Source organism: Octodon degus, unplaced genomic scaffold, assembly GCF_000260255.1.
Source record: "Octodon degus isolate 3935 unplaced genomic scaffold, OctDeg1.0 scaffold00115, whole genome shotgun sequence".
Taxonomy (NCBI): Eukaryota; Metazoa; Chordata; class Mammalia; order Rodentia; family Octodontidae; genus Octodon; species Octodon degus.
Genome location: NW_004524691.1, coordinates 8856165 through 8864114, shown reverse-complemented (window position 1 = coordinate 8864114; position 7950 = coordinate 8856165). Strand labels below are relative to the sequence as shown.

The following is a 7950-nucleotide window of genomic DNA, read 5'->3' as shown; positions in this document are numbered from 1 at the left end:
TCTCTCTGTCTCTGTCTCTCTGTCTCTCTATCTCTCTCTCTCTCTCTCTCTCTCTCTCTCTCTCTCTCTCTCTCTCTCTCTCTCTCTCTCTCTTTCTCTCTCTCTCTGTCTTCCCCTGGGCTGTCTTCTTTTCAGCAGATTTCCCCTGCCCTGCCTTTTCCACATGCCATTTCTACTAGAAAATCAGCTGAACCCTCCAAAACTATGCACCGGAGTAAACCTGCTTCTTTCATTTTACATGTGTCAGGTATTTTTTTTCCCAGAGACAGAACAGTCAATAACACAGGATTTATCCTGTTTGGTATTCTCTAAAATACCTGGATCTGTGGTTTGAGGTTTAACGTTAACTTCTGGAAATTCAGAGTCATTATTACTTTATTTCTATTCTTTTCTCTTTCTTCTGATACTGTCTTTGTGCCCAACTAAGAGTTTTCTTTTTGTTTTATAGTTGCTGGAAATTCTATTGGGGCATTTTTTTTTCAGTTTTTCTTTGATGTTGATTTTCAATTTGGTAGTTGATTTTCAGTTTTGTTGTTGATTTTACAATTTCCACATTCTCATTTTCAAATAATTTTTCCTCAGGTATGTCCACCTAATTTATTGAAGAACCCCTCAAAGTCATTCTTTGTTTTTCTTAGTGTTTTTGATTTCTAGCGTATCTTTTAAATTATTTGTCTCTACTTACATGATATGCCCATTCTTGCATACTATTTACTTTTTCATTAAAGATCTTATACTCAACATATGAAAATAATTTATGATCTGATTATTCTGAACTTTATGCCATAACTCATCCTTATTCATCTTCAGCTTCTTCAAGCTCTTTGGGCCTTTTTGCATGTCTTGTGGTCTTTTGTTTAATACTGTATATAATGTTCTAGGAGCTGAACAATTACAGTTCAGCTTCTGCTCCATGATATTAGAACAAAAAAAGGAACACTATCATCAAAGAGGCTTTTAACAGTGCAATTGCAAGGTTAGGGGAGAAGCACGCATTATTCCTATGGTTTGTTCCCAGGCTTTAGGGAAGCTAGGGCTCCTGTACTGTGAACTTTGTTTCTTAGTTCTTTTTCCATCCTGCTTATGCTGAACAGAATGGCAGGAAAATGCTAGATTTGAATATTTTCCTAAACCTGGTATGATTAGGCTTTGAAAATCCCCAGTATATTTGGCTCTGATAAAACTACATCTTCTGAGGGCAGAATTTTGGAGGAAAACGTAAAGCTCAGGTATATTTTAAAATGGAAGAATCATGAAAAGATTTTTCTCCTGTCAGAACCTGATAAAACTCCTGAAGGTTAAATTCACAAAAGTGTGAGGACTTGCCTATTGCTGATCCCCTTGGAGGTTTTTATCATTCACATTTCTCCACTCCGAGCTTGTACCAATGCATTCAAATTTCTCTACCTTAGCACTGGTTTCTGCAGAAGTTTATGCTCTGGTAAGTTTTGGCTTTTCTGTACCTGACTATCTGTCTTCCTAATTTGGAAACAGAAGTCTGCCCTATGCACCTTATAGCTCAGATAAATTCAAGAAGTTATTTTAGTTTAGTTTTCCAGCCTTTTACTTGTGAGGATTAGGCGGTGACTTCTCAGTCCCTTGCACATAGCATAACTAGAAACAAGATATCTTTCTCAAGCTTTTTTATATGGTAGTGTCCACATTGATAAAAAAAAAAATCACATTAAGGTAAATCTATCCATTGTTCTTTCTAAGCTTCTATATTTGTTCCTCATCTTTCATGCTCATTTTCAAACTCACTGTTATGGTCGGGGCCTTAAATGTTTCCCAAAGGACACACGTTGAAGGCTTTTTTGTGAGCCTGTGGTACAAAAGGTTTGTGATGGAACCTTTAGAAGGCTGGGCCTATCGAAAGAAAGTGAGGACACTGGTGGCCTCCTAAAGGGACTTTTCGTACCTCAGCCCCCTTCACCATTTTGTCCCCTTGCCAGCATGAGGTGAGCAGTGTTGTCTACCAGTCTGTCACCATAAGCTCCCCACCAGAAGGTTCTCTTTTGCTAATATCCTAAAAAATGGATTGAAACAATTATGGACTAATGCCTTTGAAATCATAACCAAAATAAACCTTCTATCTTTTTAAAATGATTATTTCAAGTATTTTGTCATAGTGATAGAAAGCTAATTCATTGATTAACTTAGAACATTGTGATAGCCTCCATCTTTTCTCACAAATGAATTAACTTTTGATAGTCTGCATATGTCTGGGTTTTCTTTGTTTATTTATTTTATTTATTTTTTGTTTTGGTTTCTCCTTGTTCCAATGTATTCCATTTTCATATTTAGCTTCTCACAGGACAAGGCTAATCCTGTCAAAAGTTTAATTTTCTAGGCCTTCCAGAAAGAAGTCCAAACTGCCTGACTAGTCTTTGTCTTTACAATAATCCTAATGTTTTAAATTGACAACTTCTAGTAGTCATTACTAGTCTATGTCTAGTAGTCATAATTCTCCAAATATTTCTTATATTCTCCCAAACCATCTATTCACATAAAATGCTACTGTGATTTTTAGGTTTGTAAAAACTATAGTCAATTTATTAAGGCCTTTCTCAATATTTCCAATAAACTGTCTCTCTATTAAGGTTTAGATCTAAAACTGTTCCTCATGAGCCTCATGTATTTGAAAAGTGATTAGGATGCAGGATGCTGTACTAATTGGTAGGCTCACTCATTGATGAATTCAGTAGCTAAATGTATGCAGAAGTGGGGCCTGGTTTGGGATCAATGGGGATACAAACTGAAGATGTACACTCTTGTCCCCAGTTCCTCCCTTTTCTCTGCCTCCTGGCTTCATAAGACAAGAAACTATCTTCTATCCAGGCCCTGCCATAATGCCCCTGTTTGTCTTGGAAGCAATCAAAACATAGATCAAATTCTCTGAAAATCATGAGCACACAAACTTTCTTCCCTTTTAGGTTGTGGATGTTGGGCATTTTGTCCCAGCAAAGTAATAAAAAACTCTTGCCTTCTCCAATACCTATGACACTTTGTATTTTTGTGGCAATTAGCACCACACTAGAGCTATGTATATCCTTGTCTTATTTCTTAAACTTAATGGATGCTCTTAATGGACACACTGCAGCAAGATCATTTTCCTTCTCACGAATTACTTAGTATACCCTTTAGCACAGAGAAAGCTTAGCATGTCGATGCACATGGGGAAAATATGTGGAATCAAATATTTTAAAGCATTTCAAATAAAGCTGTTTTGCCCTAAATTAGTGATTGAAAAAATACATATACATACACCTTCAAGACAGAAGTATATAGTGTCATTCTTCACAACATTCTTTGTTGATGATTAACAAGCCTTCTGACAGAAGTTAGGATCTCCAAAACAAGAAACGCTTTTGCTAAGTACATCATTATATATGTTATTTAAAAAGCATAATTGTCATCATAGAACTCACTGTTGTTACTATCAGCCTTCTAATTAACCTATAGAATTAATCACCTTTCAAATACATGTCAAAACTCAACTTGATAATATTAATACATATGTGAAGCATTCTCTAATGCCATAATAAAACTAATCCTGAATATGAAGCAATGTCTAATATTAATAAAATGAAAAACATCTTCTTTAAATGATTTTTTTATTGTTTTTTAAAGCAACAACTCTTCTAATTTGTCACACAAGAGTGACAAAATCTATTTTGGAAACCAGTTTTGAGCCAAACTTCAAGTCATTTTATCAAGTTGATCACATCTATTTTTTAACCAAATTGGCTTATCTAAATGGTACAGTTAGAGTGTAACTGTGTTACACTCTGATTTCTTCTCCTGACAACGTTCTACAGTAAAATTCAGTCTCTGGTGAGGAGGACATGCTCTTCTGACACAGCTTCAAAATGTGCACGAGCGGCAGGCAGGAAAGGTTTCAGATGCAGAGTTCCAAGCACCTTTTGATTCTACTTGATGGGATAGCAGTGTCCAGAGATGACTGCTTACAAGATGGATGTTAGCAGAGGATATTACATCGAGTGAAATAAGCCCCCCATAGAAAGGCAAATATCTCACCCATATGGGGAAGCTTAAAAGCAGCCTGAAAGTAGAATGGTAATTACTAGAGATTGGGAGATGGATTATGGAAGGGGAGGGAAAAACATGAGCAAAGAAGGTACACGTACAGAAGGATCACACGGAACCGCATTCATAAACACAGCTAACACATGTTAATAAACATGTTGGCTGCTCAAAAACACTAACATAAAGTGCAAATTTATTTCATGATCTTGAGCTATTAGTAAAATTAGTGATCATGTGCCGTGGTAAGGTCATGTGAGGGTATGAGGTCAACATGCAAAATTGTAGCATGAAAAACCAAAAGAAAGAATGCACCGAATATTGAGACAATAATATACAAAATGATTTCAATTCTGTGTGGAGTAATATTCACAAGGGAAAATCTCACAAGATGTCTCTTCAATATTTCCACATTTATCTTTGTATATGCTGTGCAGAGCTAGGTTACACTTGCAAATAGTTATATGCACATTCAGAGATTACCAGATTATTTCCACCAACTAAAAGAAAAAAAACAAAAGACAAGTAGAATTTTGTTATTTCCAAACAATGAAAACTCCAAAGTGTCACTAGAAATGTTAAATTAGGACATTCTTATGCAGGTTTTATTCATCTCCAATCAAAATTGCTGATCTAATCTTAGTTTTCCAACGCTCTAGAATAGGCTTTTATAAAGTGATTCACAATATTAAACCAGGTTTGTAGAAATATAATGATAACATTTTATATGAACTTTTTTCTCAGAGTTTTTAAATCATAACAGCTTAACATATAAAATTATATTAAATAATCACTTCCGTGGCCAAAGATAGACAACACAAAGCTGAAACAATTTCTAGGGCCAATGACCTCCAAATTTTTTAATTTGTTTTTCCTCTGTTATTATTGACTTAATTTAAAAGGCTGTGACCTCTGAAATAAGAGTTTTCTTCTGTTGCTGACATTGTCATTTTCACAATATTTGATACCATATTATTTTATCTTAAGTATTTACTGTAACTTTTCTATCTGTTCAGTCAGCATTCAAAAAGCTACTTGGGATACCTAGTTCTTTTCCACTGCAACAAACTCTAGGTATATTCTTGCCTCAAGGTTGATGTACAATCCATTTCAATATCTTGGAAGAGTTTTCACATAGACATCCTGATAATATTTTGATGTCCCCACAGTTAATTGACTTTCTACCACCAGGCCACTGTACACCTCATATAGACTACCTTATTTGAAATTTCATCTCCACAGTTCTGGCATGCACAAGTTCCCCTACTATTAATTCACCGTAGCTCTTACTAATTTCTAAAATTTTCTCTGTGAATCTTTTAGTTAGTTGGTTATTGGCAACCCCTCTATATTAAGCTCTTATAGATAGTGTGGTTTTTTTGGTTCAATTTGTTTATTACTATCATAGTGCCTAACATACATGATATGATAAAAAAAAAAGCACAGGGAATGTTTGTTAAAAATTCATTACAATAAAAGGTACATTGCCATTAATTTCCACCAAAATAATCCTTCTCATTTCAAACACACTTATCAAAATAGTCCTTCTCACTTCAAATACACTTATCAGTTTCTGAAGTAGTTCTGAAAGTTCTCTTCTGGACATGTTTTAGTTGGCCAAATGTACCCAGTTAGAAGTTGCCCTAGTTACTGATAGCTGTTATTTCCCCTTGTGTGAGGAAGGCCAGCTATTGATTTTTGAATTTGAATTTCTTTTCAAGTAATTGATCATCCATCTCTTCTGTACGTCCTTATCTCAGTTTATGAAAACTCAGTATAAAAGGAATAACTGATTCAATGTCTTGAATCAGTTCAAAACACTTACCTTTCACAGTCATTTTGACTTTAGGAAAGGGCCAGAACTCACATGGTGCCAGATCCGGTAAATAAATTGGATGAACATTATATGTTCTTCGTAGACTGTGCCTTCCTATCATAAGCCTGATGTTAATTCTTAATCATTATCACAGTGGCTGAAACAGAATACCTTCAATTAAAAAGATATCAATTTTGTTTCCAAAAATGTGTGACTTCTACTTACTTGACCTGGTCTAATTGGAAAGCCTCAGAATTTACACACAGGCTAATTCTTAACACTTTTACAAAATAACAGAGAAGATTAGTGCAGGTATTTACTTTTTATGTATTGCTGAATATTTGACCCTTTTTACTTTTGAGCCCAAGATATATGCATATTTTTTAGTAATCTAATAAGTAAAAGATGTAAATGTAAATGCGAACAAGATACCAGAAGCTAAAATTCTGGAATGTGTTATTTAAGGTAAATCAATCCATATTAACAAAGGCTGAAATATATTGTTACTATATAGACAGACAATTAGCATTACATATTCCAAGACTGGTTTGTTTTAATAGTTTATAGGTCAGCAGGAATAAATTAAGCAAATCACTAGGCAGATATTAGAACCGTAGGTTATTCCTTTTATACTGAGTTTTCATAAACTGAGATAAGGATGTACAGAAGAGATGGATGATCAATTATTTGAAAAGAAATTCAAATTCAAAAATCAATAGCTGGCCTTCCTCACACAAGGGGAAATAACAGCTATCAGTAACTAGGGCAACTTCTAACTGGGTACATTTGGCCAAAATGACTTCAATTGCTATCACAAAGCATATTTAGCCCTTCTCTTCCATCTTATTACTTTGAAATTTTTTTATTAGAGAATCAAGACTTTCAAAAGTGTAAGTCACCAAAGAAATTATTAGGGAAGAGAACAATTGCTGGAAATATCTTGAGTTAAATTTGAATTTAGGTTTAAACATTTAACATTATTATTGTATTATGTTATATTCATCCTTTGGTTTAATGAAAGTAAAGTCAGTAAGTATAGGCATTGTGTTTTATTTTTAAAGACTCTAAGAATGCATTATACTTTAGAAGTGCTAGGCAGAGTTTACCCTTAGACCCATTATAATATAAAGTGTATTTATTAGCAAATCAATAGTGCAAAGGAGGGAAATGCTGCTTCTAAGGAAGAGTACAGAATGACTGCTGTTTCAATCACCATTTTAACAGCAGTGTTTGCATTCAAACAACGAAATGCTAATTTTATGTGATTGTTATCTGTGTATAAAAGCAAGGTCTTAAAGATACAAGGTTCATCCATTGTCTTGAATTCCATCAACACAATGCCTATGTCCTTGAACATAATGAAACTGCATTGTATATTTTTAAAAATATATTATATATTCGATTCTTCTGAAAATCAGGTCAACCTCTCATCCAGTACAAATAAAGTTTCTCAATGTGTTAAAAAGGAGCAGTGACTAGCTGTTAATCTCATGTTGGCTATTCTTTCAAAGAAAAAAGTAATATGAAATTTGAGGAATCCAGAAATGAGTACCAAGTTATTAATTCCAATTTCAACAGCATATTTAACATTTGATATCTTTCTACATTTCCAGGAGAGACTATGTACAATGAGCTTCAAAAATAAATAAATGTATTAAATAACTGGCCAAATGACCAAGATAGATAGTATCTCCTAAAAGAGCAGATTTTTAAACTGTTTTGCATAATTTCCTTATCTCACACTTTTAACATTTTGAGTTGAATACTTTTGTCTTAAAACCAAATAAGAGTGCTCACTTCGGCAGCACATACACTAAAATTGGAATGACACAGAGAAGATTAGCATGGCCCCTGCTCAAGGATGACACTCAAATTCGTGAAGTGTTCCATATTTTTTGAAAACATCATATCATAGGGATATATCTGTGCCTATGTTTATAGCAGCATAATTTGTGATAGCCAAATCTTGGAATCAACCAAGATGCACATCACCGGAGGAATGGTTGAAAAAGATGTGGTATTTTTACACAATGGAGTATTATTCAGCTATTAAGAATGATAAACTGCAAGCCTTTATATTGAAGTGGATG

General features: G+C 34.2%; 1 non-coding gene and 1 pseudogene across 1 annotated transcript; both read left to right on the top strand.

Moving 5' to 3' along the window:
- Positions 1-7950, top strand: part of LOC101562240 — a 10990-nt pseudogene that overhangs the window by 346 nt on the left and 2694 nt on the right.
- LOC111812169 lies at positions 7650-7756 on the top strand. Its single transcript, XR_002817745.1, has one exon. It is a non-coding gene; the product is annotated as a U6 spliceosomal RNA (small nuclear RNA).